The sequence below is a fragment of the Serinus canaria genome, chromosome 21 (assembly GCF_022539315.1).
Source record: "Serinus canaria isolate serCan28SL12 chromosome 21, serCan2020, whole genome shotgun sequence".
NCBI lineage: Eukaryota > Metazoa > Chordata > Aves > Passeriformes > Fringillidae > Serinus > Serinus canaria.
In genome coordinates this window covers 3,499,478-3,515,122 of record NC_066334.1, presented here as the reverse complement: position 1 = coordinate 3,515,122, position 15,645 = coordinate 3,499,478, and the positions used below count along the sequence as shown (strand labels likewise).

The following is a 15,645-nucleotide window of genomic DNA, read 5'->3' as shown; positions in this document are numbered from 1 at the left end:
AGATAAATGCCCCTTCTTCTTCCAAGGCAGCTGCAAAGCCTGAGAGGAACCAAATGAAGCCCAGCATGAAACTGGGCTACATTTCATCCCCTACCCCAGCACCTGTCAGTGCCCCTCCTCTTCCTCACTGGGGAGTGGGTGGTGCTCATCTGTGAGCAGCAGGGCAGAACTTGCTCTGCTGTCACTTCCAGGTGAGCTCATCCCTGTCCCCATCACATTTTCTGGAAAATCCCCTTGCCCAGGATTCTTCTCCTGGGAAGCTGAGAAGCCTCAGAGAAAAAGGAAAACAACAATTATCTGATTGCTTCTCCTGTGTTTTGCTGCTTTGGAATGTGGTTGGAGATGTTTATCCATCAGGTGATTGTTTCATTGGTTTCTTGTAAACTGTTTTTACTTAATGACCAATCAGAGCCAGGCTGTGTCAGGGCTCTGGAAAGACTCACGAGTTTTTATTGTTATCTTTTTTTTAGCCTTCTGTAAGTATCCTTTCTGGATTCTTTAGTATAGTTTAGTATAGCATTCTTTATATAATATAGTATCATAAAATAATAAATCAGCCTTCTGAGAACATGGAGTCAGATTCATTCCTTCCTTCCAATGACAGGGGTCTCAAAAAACACAACACATCCCTGCACCACAGGAAATATCCCTTGCAGCAGGAGGCTCAGCACTATTTCTGTCAGTGCCCACGGGGCTGGAGCCTCCCTGGTGTGTCCCAGCACTGCAGCAGCTTCTGAGCAGTGACCTTGGCTGGGAAGGGCTCGAGGGCTGCCCTGCTCAGCCCAGGAGGATGTTCCTCTGCAGTGCTGCATGTGCAGCTCTGCTCCTGCTGCTCTCCCTGAGATGAGCTCAGGCAGCATGGATGTCTCATTCGTATTTTCTGGAAAATTCTCTTTGCCCAGGATGCTTCTCCTGGGAAGCTGAGAGGCCTCAGAGAAAAGGAAAACAATTCTTATCTCATTTGCTTCTCCTGTGCTGTGCTGATGTGGAATGTGTTTGGAGATTGTTCACCCACAGGTGATGGTTCCATTGCATTCATGTGAATTGTTTGAACCTAATGACCAGTCAGGGTCAGGCTGGGTCAGACTCTGAAGAGGGAGTCACGAGATTCATTGTCCTTCTTTGGAGCCTTCTGAAAGTATCCTTTCTGTATTCTTTAGTATAGTTTTAGTATAGCTTTTAATAATATAATATAATATAATATAATATAATATAGATAATAATATAATATAATATAATAGAATATAATATAATATAATATAATATAATATAATATAATATAATATAATATAATATAATATAATATAATATAATATAATATAATATAATATAATATAATATAAATTAGCCTTCTGAGAACATGGAGTCAGAGCCATCAATTCCTCCTTCCTCCTGGGGACCCAGCAAATACCCCAGATGGACTCGTGTCCTCTGTGCCCACTGCTGAGCACTCACAGCTCTCTGTGCCACAGCCTTGGAAGAGCATTTGCCACCAGCACTGGCACCAAGCACTGAGCACCCCCTGGATTTGCTGACGGGGCTTTGGGAGGGCATCCAGCCTCTGGCAGTGTTGTGTGCTCTGCCTCCTTCTGCCAGCACCACACACACTGAGCTGAGCAGCCTCAGGATGAGAAAGTGATCCTCCTTGTCTGGTTTTGGATGCAGCCTTCTCCCAAAAAAGCCACAGCTCTTACAAAAAGGAGTAATTGGTGCTGCTTCATGTGACAGCCCAGACAGAAGAATGGAGGCACGCAGCTATTTAAGGAATATTTCTCAAGGTTCTCATGCAGGGACAGAGTGACAGCTCAGCACAATCAGATCCCTTCAAACTCACCTGAAACTGGGTGGCATTTCCTGAGAGCCAAACAGGCTGTGACACTGCCAGAGGAGCCTGGCTGCCTGTCAGGCTGCTGCAGGCACTGGCAGGCGACAGTGACAGCAGTGGCTCTTCTCTAAGGGAACAGATTTTTAATGCATAAAGAACCTTCAGATTTTCTGGGGTGAAACAGCCATTTTTAGCCCATGTGAAATTAATATTAATATACATAATTCAGCCGTTCTCAAACCTATTTCTGGTACCTGCTGTTGTTTTTAAGGATGGGATGCATGGGATTAATGCACCCATGACTGCCCACCTCCCTCAGGGATTCCCTTACAGGGTTTTCAGCTGAAGGAGGCTCCTTTTAGAGTAGATTTAAAGAAGGTTCTTACAATGAGGGTGGTGAGGCCCTGGCACAGGCTGTGGCACAAAGCTGTGGCTGCCCCATCCCTGGAAGTGTCCAAGACCAGGTTGGACAGGGCTTGGAGCACCCTGGGGTGGTGGAAGGTGTCCCTGCCCATGGCAGGGGGAGAATGGGATGAGCTTTAAGGTCCCCCCAGCCCAAACCACTTTGGGATTCTATGGAAATGGCCCTGAAGAAAGCATGAAATGTCTCAGAGTGCTGTGCTGGCACCCAGTGCATGAGACAGGGAGCACTCCAGGAGGAAAACAGCCCTGCCTGAACATTTCCCTCCCAGCTGAGCAGAGCAGCCTGGGAGTTCCACAGGGCTGACACACCTCAGCAGAGCTTGGGACTGGGATGGATTTGCCCACTGCAAAGGGCTCGTGGGCTGCTTCTCCAGGCATGCAGGCCTCGGGGGGAGCTGTCAGGACCAGGAATCCTGTCTGTGTGCACTGAACCTGTCAGACCAAGGTGACACTTACATCTCCTTCCTCCTCTCCCACCACCCACCAGGAAAACCCCAAACCATTCCATTGTTTCAGAGCCAGAGCACAGTCAGTCTCCATTTTTAAGGCCTCCTTGGCTGAAATAACAACAAATATTTCCATAATGCAGTTTTTCACATTAATTTATTGTTGTTCTTTTTCTTTCCATGGCAGACAGACAGCAGAGCTTTCAGTCCTCCAGAGCAATTCAGAGCCCCAGCACAAACCAGGTCCCACCACATCTCCACACAGTTTATTTTCAATAAACTCATTTCAGCATTGCCATGAGAGCCCTGCAGAGCTGCCAGTGTTGTCCTTGCAAATTCTACATGCAAAACCTGAGCTTTTTCCCCACCCTCTCCTTGAATTTTCACAAGAACTTGTGATATTGGTCAAGGGCAAAATTTCACGTTTCATCAGCAGGCACGGGGGAGGTTAAAATTTTGCTGCAAAACTGTGAAATTCTGCCTTGGGAAAAGATGGCCATACTTTTCCTGAATTCACTGGGAATGAAATCTCCTCACTGGTCCAGAGAAATGACATCATTTTGAACTGATGCTTTTTTTCTGCAAGAAAAACCATCCCCCCCCCCCCCCCCCCAGAAAAACTGCATTTTTATCTGAGGAAAAATGATGAAGTCTGGTGCAACCATGGGTTATTTCTTGTTGGTGACATGGACATTTTTCTGCTACAGCTTAGACTGTAATGGACCCTTCAAACAGACCAGTACCATATAAAGCTGTGTGCTGTGGTCTCTTGGTTGAGTCCCATGTTATAAAACTTTAAAAACAGAGCATTTACAGTCAGGGACATAAAGACGTGCTTTTAAAATGGTAAATACATATTTACAGGCTTGGGTGATAAACCAGAATTCCTCTGGGAAAAACGTTCCCACATCACAGCCATGTGCACACTTCTCTCCTTGAGTCTGTCAGTTTTTATAGTTGATAACACTGTAAAAAAGGCAGCAAAAATAAATTGCACAGAAGTGGCCTCTAGTAACCTCACTGGGATGCCTTAAAGGCACTGAACTGGGCAGCATCCACCCAGAACTCCATACCTGGTGGAACTGACTGGATGCTGAGTGGGTCTGAGGAGAAGGGATTGTTCAGAGCAGTATTTGGGCTATTTGGCAAGAAAACTCTTCCTCAGCAACAATCCTCAAGTGAGCAGTGATCGTTTATACTCTAACTGTGATCTTTGAGGAGGTGTCCTGCAAAACTGCTCTGGGAAAATTAATCAATCACTCACTAATAACACTGGTGCTTGAAGCTAGAGTATATTGGGTTTATTAGCACTTTATACTCATCTTTCAAGTGATTTAGGCACTCTCCAAACACACAGGAAGAGCACTGCTGTTTGAAAGAACAGGGTTTACCATACTGAAATTACATTACAAGAGAAAGGACAAAATGTGGAGAGAAAAAAAAATAAAAATAAAAAGGTGACGTGCAAAACCAAAGTGAGACAAACTGATCAGAGAGCTGTGTGTGCACACCAGCTGCTTGGACATAGACATAAGGCCAGGAAAATTAATTTTTTGTGCTATTTGACCAAGATTTACCAAGCTGCCTAGCAGATCTGGATGCTCCCTTCCAACTAGTTTGAATAACCAATGAGATTCTCAGTCTTCCAAGGCTGCTGTGAAAAATCCCAGCCTTTGTTTGCAACTAGCACATCTCTTTCAAGGGGAGATTACTGCTAGATAAAAACTCCAAAGGGAACAAACCCTAGAGATCCTCCACCCCAGAAATGAGACAGGGCAGCCAGCATGGCACAAGGATCTCAGTGGTCTCACAGGCTGGGGCTGGAAGCATCACTTCCAGCATGGAAGGGGATGCAGATTTTTATGGCTCATCCAGGTCTCAGCCTTCTCCCAAACCACAATTGCACTTAGAAAGCCTCCAAGAGGGGTTTATCCAAAAAATCTGTGGTGAGATAATTCAAGATCCTGAAAACCTTTTCTTTCCAACTCAAACAACACACACCTGAAAGATTTTAATGGTGAACAGTGTTTCTCCTATAAAGCTTTTCTATTAATTTTGAACAATTTGATTTTCATCAAAACGATACAAAATTAACTGTTTCCAGCAATTCCATACATATATTTTTATCTGTCATATATATATCTATATATATGAAGATATATCTATAAAATTGATCCTTTTTTTGACTTTTTCAGGGTGGTGGGGAGGAATATCAGCTGGGCACTTGTTTCTTCCTAACTAACGTGTGCATACACAGATCTGTGCTTATCTGTGTGGAGTGCAAAGTCAAGGACAGGAATGAATTGACTGAAACAAGAAGGAAACGCACCAATCAACCCCTTTGGCCTCCTTAAAAAGTTCCAAACCTGGGTGTTGCACTAGCAGGGATCATGGCAGAAGGAACCCTTCACCTCATGGGTGAAAGGGCAGGAGTTCTGCCCAGACCTGGCAGAGGATGTAGCTGGGTGTGACTGAGCCCATCTGGGGGCAGGAAAGAGGTGAGAGACCTTTCTGCACTGCATTTTATCAGCTGAGCTGACCTGTGTGTTCCTGGAGTTAGTCTGTACTGGCTGTCCTCAGGGATGGCCTCTGGACAGCACCCCCAAAAACAAACACATCTCTAGAGACACACACAGGTGCTCTGTTTAAGGACAAGTCTGGCCTGATACTGCACAGCTACACCTGTGTTTGACACTGTCCCTAAATAAATAAATCCTGGCTCCAAACAGGCAGCACAAGTTTTGGCAGGTTTGAGACATGGATGTTTGTTTGTCCCTTGATGGGACTGGGCTGTCACTGCATTTCCCAGGGATCGTGTGACAATGAACATGTGTCCTGATGCACTTCAAAAACAGCAGCATCTGCCCCTTAAAGCTAAAAGTCCAGAGACTGGGGTACCCACAGACTGACCTGTGGACACCTCAGGACACCCTACCACTCCCTTCTTTGTGGGATGCCCAGTTCTTTACCTGTTAGGATGGAAAGCAGAAACCAAAAGGATGCAACAGTCTTCTCAGAATTTAATTGCATAGTATGTTAAACCCTCTGTGTTCTCCCAGAAACTCCTCCAGAGCCACCCACCCTCTGAGCAGGGGTACTTTGCCTGCAGGTGCCTGAACACTTCTCCAGGTGCTCTCCAAGCTGGCCCGTGGGCTCCATGCACGGGCAGAGACCAGCCTGTGGCCAGCACCCCCAGCTCAGCACTCCCTGGGGAAGGCAGGAGCCTGCTCTGTGCTCCCTCCCTTGCAGGGAAGGCTGAGATGACAGAGGCACACCATCACTTCCAGCAGAAGATGCACCTGTCCCTGTTGTCTGCTGAGGAACCCATCTCACCTCATCTGAGCAAAGCAGGAGAGGATAATGCTTGGGGATTGCTTCACCTCACCCTGTCCAGTCAGCAGTTTCTGGTACCTGAAAATGCACAGAGAGTTTAATCAGAAATAGTTTAAGGAGTCACAGTTCCATGTTCCATGGAGCTGGAAGCAGGACAAGTCATTCAGTGACCTCTGCACAGCAAACAGACCCCCATGGTTTAATTTTGCTTGGATTTGGACCACAACTAAATGGTCTGTGCCACAGCTGAAGATATTAATATTCATTAGCAACCATCCCCATTATTCAGGAGATAGCAAACCTCAGAATTTTAAAGTATTCCCTCAAATGTTGGGTTTTTTTAATGGTTTAAGAAAGAATAAACTTCAGGCTGCAGTGTCTTAATTTTGTTGGTACTCATTGTCACCTTTAGCTTTACACAAGTGAAGGATCCTGTTCCTGAGCTGTTCCATCAGGAGAAAGGAGATCATTATCTGAAAGTTAATGGTGGGGAAATGAAGAAGCAGAAAACAGTGTCTTGTTTGAACCAAGAGAAAATCAGCTCAGCCTCACCAATACTGGGGCTGGGTCATTGGTTTGCCCAAGCCCATCACGACAGGCACGAGATGCTGGGCAGGGTGTGCAGAGCTGAGGGCTTGGCAAATTCAGTTGAGATGTAATGTAATACAGATTAATATAGTACAGAATAATAGAGTAAAATATAGCATAATAAAGTAATTAATTGGCCTTCTGATAAGATGGAGTCCTCCTCATCATTTCCTCCTCCGTCAGGGCCAAAAATACCATGGCTGGCAGTGTGGCTGTACCTGCTTTGGTCAGACACGGCCGGGGTCTATTCCTTGAAGGAGTGGGATGAGGTGGAGCTGGGTTTCTTGCCCTGCCTGCTGCTGGGGCTGTGCGAGGAGGAGGAGGGACATCTAGAGGCCATGCGGAGCCTGCAATGTGCAAAGAGGCAGAGGAGCATCAGGGACCGGGCACAAACAAACCAGAGTGGTGCTCTAGCAAGCCATGAGAAAGGAAAACGACATTCCACCCACACTGCAAGTACCAAGAGCCACTGCTGAAGGCAGGAGGGTGGTTTTGGTCTCGTTCTGAGCTTACCCTGTGAGTTTATTTAAGCAGGAAACAGAAAATGTCAGCTGGAAGCAGCATCCAGGCTCCCACCACTTGTCCCAGAGGCACCGGGGACAGACAAACCCAGAAACTAAAGAGTCGTGTTCCCTTCTCTCAGGACAGCCCAAATCAGGTTTTACAATTCATATTTGTGGAAAATGAATTTTGCTTTCCAAGAGCCTCTACCACACCTGGTCACTTCTCCCCAGGTCCAAGCTGGCAGAACACTCCTGTCACGACTGACAGAATTGACACTGCAGGGCACAGCTGTGCCTTTGCTGCACTCCAAACTTCAAACCAAGAGTCCCAAAGTGAGGGTGAAAATCTGAGATTTTTACTGAAACATTTTCATTTTATGCCTCAGTTGACTGTGATTTCAAGAAGAAAGCCTGAACACAAGACTGGAAGCAGGGAAGCCCAACTGCCTCTGCCCTGTTCTAGACATCCAGTTCAGTTCCAATGGAGACCCCAGCCAAACTTCCAGGCACTAAAAGATTCCCCAAAATCCCCTGTTTGTTTTTAAATCCAGCACCTTTTGCTACCATGCACAAACTTGTCTGCTTTCCCTCACACCTGTGCACCCCTGGGTAATTACATACCTTCCTTCTCAAGGCAAATTCTTCACAATTCTGACCAAAGCAAACCACTTATGCTCTTCCAAGAGAACATCTTTTGAAATATCATTTTCTTACACAGCAACACGTCTAAAAAAAGTTCAAAGCCAGGTTTCTCTCTGGGTTATTTTTAGAGTTCAATGCACACCCTTTAAAGGAGATTTCAGTTTGTCCTTCCACACAATGCAACTGCAAGTTGGACATAAAGAAGTGCAAAACTTTCCATTACAACAGAAAACCAAAACCACAGAAATTTTCAAAAGCAAGCAATTCAATTATTTTCAAATTAAAATTGGTGGTTAAAATTGCCTGCCAAAAGTTTTGTTATTGTTCTATGTAAATCATCCACTCCAGCCTTTGTGAATTCAATCCTGAAACTTTCAGCCAGTGGGGAAGAACCAGAAATTGGTAATGGGGAGGTCAACAACAGCCAGATTTTTGTTGTTCCATATAAGGACTGATACCAAGGGAAACAGAAGAATATACAAAATAAATTTAGTTTGTTTGGCTTCAGATTTTTACTATAACTAAAAGAGGGAAATTTTAGTTTATTTCTGTTTAGAATGTCTCCATGTAAGTAATGCTTTCTGTCAAAATATTAATTATGACTTCTTAAAGTTCTTCTATAAATCAATGACATCTGTGTGCTCCTGCATGCAGTGAGGCAGGGTCTAGATCCCATGGGAAACCTAAAAAAAATTAAATGTTAAAAGGCTCAAATCCAAAGAGACCAAATATCAGGGAAATCTGACCTAGACTTTCAAATGCACACCCTGATCAGGCATTGGGAAGAAATTTTTTTCCTGTGAGGGTGGCACAGGGTGCCCAGAGAAGCTGTGGCACCTCTGGAAGTGTCCAAGGCCAGGCTGGATGGGGCTTGGAGCAGCCTGGGGCAGTGGAAGGTGTCCCTGCCATGGCAAGTGGAAAGAGATGGGTTTTAAGGTCCCAGGCTATTCTGGAATTCTAGGATTGTTCACCCCTCATTTCCTCAAGTTTTAAAACTGATAGATCAAGGCTTGTTATTGAGGGTTAGAGGAATGAGATAAAAAAGGATTTCTTTTCCTAATTGAGTTCCATATGGAGTCCTTAGTGCTGCCTTTCCATGGTGCTCCAAAGCCACAGCCCTGCCAAAGCCAGAGAGTGAAAATGGTGTTTGACAGGAGTCAGGGCCCTCCTTGCTCCAACACTCACCTGCAGAGCGTGCAGAACTCTCACCTGAAGCCTGTTTAAAGAAGAGCTGGGGTGTTGGGATGATTGTGACCAACTCCTGGTGTGCAAGGGGAGCTGTTCTCTGAGAGGAGGGGAGCTGAGATGCCCCTGCTGCTTCAGGAGCTGTGATTGAAATTGCTATTTTTGTCCCTGTCCCTTTGCACCTGCTCTCCCCCTCTCAGCCCTGGGTAACTGGAGACAGGCAGAGAGGGAATTCTGAGCCAGCCTGTGCAGAGCTGCTGAGGGATGGTCCCATGGGAAGGGCCAAGGGCTGTGCCCAGCCCCTCACAGCCCAGAGCAACAGCACAGCCCAGGCTGCCCCAGCTCTGCCAGAAACATTGATGGGAACAGTCCCAGCCAGAAAAAAATCATTAAAAAAAATAACATCAGAAAACATACTCTGATTGTAAGGAAAAAAGGCCCAGAACCCAAATGTCAGGTAGCAGAAAGGACTTGTGTGCACCAAGTTTTCTCTGTCAACTAGGGACTTTAAACCCAAGCTAAACAGCTTGGTGGATGCACCAGCTATTCCATAAATTAAAGAGAACCCAGAAGTTCCATGAGGCTGTTTTTTACAGGAGCTAAAGCTCTCTCTCCCAACTGAGAGCATACCCAAACCAGAAGAGATAAATCACCTGATTTGGTGAGACTCCCTGCAATAAAAAATCCACTAAATCCCAGCTCTTAAAGTTTTCCATCCTCAAATCTGAAAGTGTTCTGCAGTGTGAGTCAGTTCCATGAGCCCAGTTTTTCAGATCCAGAATGGAGTCAGGTGGAAAGGGATTTGCCAAGGTCACTCAGAAAATCTGCAGCCTTAAAGCAGAGGACTGAACAAAGGAAGAGATTCCCACAGCACCCACATTACTGTCACAGGTTAAATTGTCTCCTGAATATTTAATTTGTCCAAACCAAGCTCCTAATTCCATACACCTTCCCAGGCTTCCCCAGGAGCCTTGCCATGAGCAGCAGACACAAACTCAAAGGCCAGCAAAAATGCCAAATCCTCACACACCCCTTCCCTGAGACATTCCCAAAATACATTTGGTATTTTTTATTCAAATTAGCTGGTCTTCTACCACACTCCTTCAATTAACATTCTCCTGGGTTGCTAGTTTAATTCTCTAGGAATGCCCTAGAAAAATAAGCCATGATATTTGTGGGCATGAAGGCTGGAGTGATCTGAGCTGGCTGCCAGTCCCACCTGGGAATTCAGTGAACAAACTCATGGCACTATGTGGTAAAAATTCAGGTGATTTACATTCACATTTTTACCTCAATTAAAGTGTTTTTTTCCCTGCAAGGATTAAACTCTATAATCTAAAATAACCCCAAGGATATGCTCCAGAATTTCAGACACACACACACACACTCCACAATACATTTAACAATAAGCATGCCAGGAATATATTCCATCAAGTGTTTCCTACTCTTAAATAAAAGAATTGCTAAGCTGACACAAATCATTGACTGCCTAGGGAAAAAAAATAGAAATGTGGATGTTTAAGCCCAAATTGTTGGTTTTGCAGAATTAGGCTGAGTAATTTCACAGGTCAGAAGGGAAGCAAGAAGGTTCATGGGGTGGATAAATGCCATTTCTGGGCTTTCTGCTCTGAGATTAAACCCCAGTCCTGCCACCCTGACTGCAATGGACTCTCTGCCAGCAGTACATTGCTCAATGGGAAAGCAAATACATAAAACAAGGACTTGGAAGAACATAAAAACCATCACCCACTAAGGAAAAGACCTTCATTTGTCTCTTTCAGTGAAACAAAGTATTTCTCAAGACAAAAAGTTTAATGGATAGAATTTGTTGAAAGGGATGTTTCCTTTTGTATGGAAAAGTCCTGACTCACTGCAAGGAAAATGGGGAAGCAGCAGGAAGCAAAAAGGATCTTCATGTGCTGGACTGTGGATATTTGGAGAATTATGTGTGTTTATTCACAGAAGCAGGGAAAGAGCTGGAGCACGTCAGGATTTTACCTTTCCTTCACAGAACATGAATATTATGGTCAGGCCTTGCATGAATGTAAACTGGAAAAACCTGTTCTTGAGATCCTTGGCATTCTAGACTTCCAAGAAGACACCTAAGAGCACTCTGCAGCACAGTGCTTCAAAGAACTGAACCCTTTAGAGCAGCACTGCTGCCCCACAGGAGCTCACAAACCGCTTTGTTTCACACCTGCTCTGCAGTTTCACTTTCTTCAGGGCTGGCTCAGTTCCACTCCCTGTGGATCACGAGGAACTGGGGTGAGGAACACCAAACCAACAGTGAGAACTGCTGGAAAAAATCTCACACCATGCCTACAGCTCACCTGGGGGGCTCTAAAATTAATGCAGTAAAATTTACTATTTAAGTAAAATGGTGTTTAACATTTTCAAAAGCAACCAGGGACCTAAAGTAGCCCCTTGAAAAAGAATCCAGCACTGAGATGGCTTCTGAGCTCCTCCAGAAAATCAGTGGCCTTGAAGGTACTTCAAGTTGAGCTCAGATTCTTATTCACTTGAGAAATCTTGATGTAAAACAGTAAATTTAGATGAAGAGGATCATGCCAGCAATTTGTCTTCCTGCCCTTTTAAAGCGGCACAGAGTATTTGGAACCATTTTGAATTAAAAACAGAAGTACTCAAATTCATCTTCTATACTGTCAGGTAATGTGATTTGATAAAAAGTTTGTATCTACTAAATGACATTCCTAACAGAATGAGAAAGCTTTCATCACGCATAGGGAACACTGTAGTTTATTTTATTTAGCTTTAGAGAGAAATGGTGACACCAAAGGAGTTTCAAAGGATTGCTGAAGAAGGATGAGCCCTCAGTCCTGCCCATCTCATTACACAAAAAAGAAACCACAGAAAAAAGTGTGTTTTGATTTGAAAAGGTAGATGAGGGACATACTGAATATGCCAAAATGAACAGGGAATACAACTTCAAATTCCAGTGACAGAGGAGTTTGAGTGTGAAACTCCTCAAAGCAGCTCAGTAAGAATTCAGTATTCCTCATCTTCCCACCTCCTTCCACACTGCAGTGCTGAGCAGAGATCTCAGCACCTGGAGGAAACACTACATAAATCCCCCCTGAGTCACTGGGGCCATGCACAGGGTGTACATGGGAATGAGCTCTGCATTCCCAGCAAAATCACCTCCCTGAAAAAGTCCTTGCATTTACACAAGTATTAGAGGGGACAGTCTCCAGCTGCATCAGGGAAGGGATAGGTTGGATATTGGGAAGGAATTTTTCACTGAAAGAATAAGAAAGTCCTGGAATGCTCTTCCCAGGGAGATGGTGGAATCACCATCTCTGGAAGTGTTTACAAAAAGCCTGGCCATGGCCCTTGGTGCTACAGTCTAGGTGAGGTGTTAGGGCACAGGTTGGACTCGGTCTTGGAGGTCTCTTCCAGCCTCATCATTCTGTGATTCTGTGATTGAACTCTGCTGAGCAGCACTGCCCCAGCTGCAGAAGGAATCACAGACTCACTGAGGCTGGCAAAGACCTCCAAGGCCATCGAGTCCCATCCCCACCTTGTCACCCAGCCCAGAGCAGTGAGTGCCACATCCAGGTGTGCCCAGACACCTCCAGCATGGGGACTCCACCACTGCCCTGGGCAGCCCCTGGACAGTCTGAGGCCACCTCCTCTTGTCCTGTCCCTTGTTCCCTAGGAGCAGAGCCCACCCTCCACCTGGCTGCACCCTCTTGTCAGGGAATTGTAGAGACAGACTGTCCCCCTGAGTGTCCCCCCTGAGACCCTCTTCTCCAGGCTGAGCCCCCCAGCTCCCTGAACTGGAAACAAAGCAGGCTTTGCAGATTGTTACTCATTTTTTGACTGACACATGGCATTGAGTGGTGCAAGTCTGAGTTTTGCTGCTCACCTGCTGTGTGCCAGACCACCCTGAATGACTGAGCTCTGCATTTCAGAGAAATGGAACATCACCTGCTGAATAACCAAAGCCATTTCTCACAACCCTCTGGCAGTTTCTGGGAGTTCTGTCATCCAAACCATGACTCAGAGACCCTGTTTGGCTCATGAAACATGAAAGTCTTAAAAAATTAAATAAAGATATATATACACAAACAATGTGCATGCTGCTGATGACATTGTTTCACTAACCACTCGAGCTGTGAATCAATTAGGAAAATGAAGCAGCTTTGGAAAAAAAGCCTCCCTTCAACTGGATGTCTGCTGAAGCTTCCCTTGAGTTTCAGTTTTACTGCCTTGTATCTGAAAAAACCAGAAATTAGAATTTCAGTACACTTTTCCCAATGAATGCTCTCTAAAACCATTTCTAAAGACTTACTAAGAGAAGTAAAGGTGCAGCAAAATGAGAATGGAAAGTGATGAAGTGTGTGTGGGAAGCAGCACCCAGAGGTGACTCGAGGGCTTCCTCTGTGCCAAGGAAGAGGCTCAGAGGCAGCAGTGGGTGCAGAGAAATGGAACATCACCTGCACAGGACTCCTGTGCTCTTCTCTCAGTAACCTGGTGTCAGACCCTGGATGCCTTACACCCCTCCCCACTCCAACCAGCTACTTGCATTTTAAACATCTAACTGGTGCTAGACTGTAACTGATGGGCACAAAGCAGCACCAACTCCTGCTGCAGCCTGTGACCTTAGTATTCATTTCATTCCAAAAAAATCATAAGACATTTTTACTCAAAAAAAAAAAAAGATCCCAAACAAAGCTTGGGAAATATCAGCACATGGAAAAAAGACCCCTCTTTAATACCATTCAATTCCCACTCTCTCATTTGATGTGTAAAATGCACTATTTACTGTACACTTATACCATGCCTTATTGAGGAGTATTTTATTTGCACCTTGCTGTGAAATAGATTTTCCTCACCATTCTGCTCTTGCAAAGTATTGGAAGGTGCATCTTTTTTTCCACTAAGAGGCTGCTAATTTTTAGTTTAATTAAATAGTTCACCCCTCTCTCATCACAGACTTACCACAAAAGCTGAGCTCCAACCCAGCATGTGCTTGTTCAAAATCAATTGTTTAGCTCCTTTTCATCATGAGCAGAACTCCATCACCATGTGACTCACGAGATCACATTCAGGAAATAAAGGCCAGAATTAGTATGTAAGGTCCTCCAAGTTCTCTTTTTAAGGTCATTCACAAGCTATTTGTCTGTCTCTAGCAATTCAGCTCCTTGGTTAAACCCAGCTCCAGTAAAAACCTGGAGCTGAGCCCATAATTTTGGAAATGAAGTCACAAACCACAGTAAATGAAGTGAATGCTATTCCTATTTGCATTCAATATTGAACATTTAGACATCAAACTCTACGACATCTCCCCAAAGAACATCATCAGGAACCAAACTAGAATTTTAAATAACAGCCTTGTAACACAAAATGCTGACAAAGCAGAGAAGCAGAACCACCCCAGCCTGAATCCCCCTGGGCAGCTCCCACCAGGGCTGAGCTTGCAGGGCAGGAGGGGCCTGGCTCTGACACCTAGCACTGAGCACAGCTCAGCCAGCTGCTGCCACAAGGTGCTTCCCGTGCCTTCCAGCAAACTGGAACATGGAAAACACAAAAAGGTAAACACAACCTGTCAGATCTCCCTCTCCACAACAACTCCAGCACTGCTGGTTTTATTAAACCAACACTCATTTGATCTCACCCAGTGTGTCACTTGGGCTCTGTAAACAGGACAAGTTAAATTGTTTTCATTGCCTGTCTGGATGCATTTCAAGACGTGTCAGCACTCTGTGGGCTCTGTTACAGCTTTATTGTTGCTTCAGATCAGACAGAGGCAGCTATAAAAGCCAGAGAAATTCAATTATGCAGATGAGATGCAATAGCAATAGTAGCTCTGAAAGCTGCACATTTCTCTTTGTGATGAGTCACCTGTTTAGGACTGAAACTCTTTGATGATCATCTCTCATTTGGAGATCTCCATCACCCAGCATTTCCCTCATCAACTGGTGAACACAGCTCAACATCTCAGGGTGGCACATCCTGGGGACCCAAGAGGATTTAACATCACAGCAGAGAAACCACACACAAAATGGCAAGAGGATTTCTGCCATGATATTCAAGAATGAGGCTGCTTTACTCACCATCAGTTCCCTGCTAGCCATGGCCAATAAATCCTTACAAGGTGACTGAAACACCCAGACTGCAGCAAGAGCAAACACCAAGTGATATTTCCTTTGTCAGTAAAGATTGGAAACAATGAATCAAGTTTATGTCCCATCCTCTGCAATCTCAAGACTGTGAGTTTTCACTTTTATTCATGTTTCCTTTTTCTTATAAAACCTCCAAATACAACACTGGGTATGTAAAACAATGTTTTCCCCAGGTAAATATAGTAAAACCCAATCAAGAGTGAAAACCTTCACTGTGGCTTCCTCCCAGCTCCTTGGTGTAACTGCTGCTGGAAGCAGGCCAAGGATTCACCTCTTCCACTGTGGTGCAAATCCCAAACTGCAGAGAGTGCAAAACCACTCCATGAGCAATGCTGGAACCTCTGCATCATCCCATCAGATCTTCCCCCATCAGTCAAATTCAGGGAAAATGTTATAGACAGAACATGCTCAAGGAATGGCACCCCACATGAAAAAATGAACTGGGACTCCTTACCAAAAAGTCTTACTCAGATAGAAGCACTCATTTAAACAACTCTATAAAATAATACTTACTGCTGGCTGAGCTGGGAGCAAGGGGGGGAACTGCCTGCTGC

General features: G+C 44.9%; 1 long non-coding RNA gene across 1 annotated transcript; it reads right to left on the bottom strand.

Annotated features, from left to right (window-relative positions):
• Positions 1-3,337: 3,337 nt before the first annotated feature.
• LOC127060332 (uncharacterized) lies at positions 3,338-8,005 on the bottom strand. The gene is made up of 3 exons (XR_007779262.1): positions 7,740-8,005; positions 6,834-6,962; positions 3,338-6,105 (listed from the first exon to the last, which is right to left on the bottom strand). It is a non-coding gene; the product is annotated as an uncharacterized LOC127060332 (long non-coding RNA).
• Between the last annotated feature and the right edge of the window lie 7,640 nt (positions 8,006-15,645).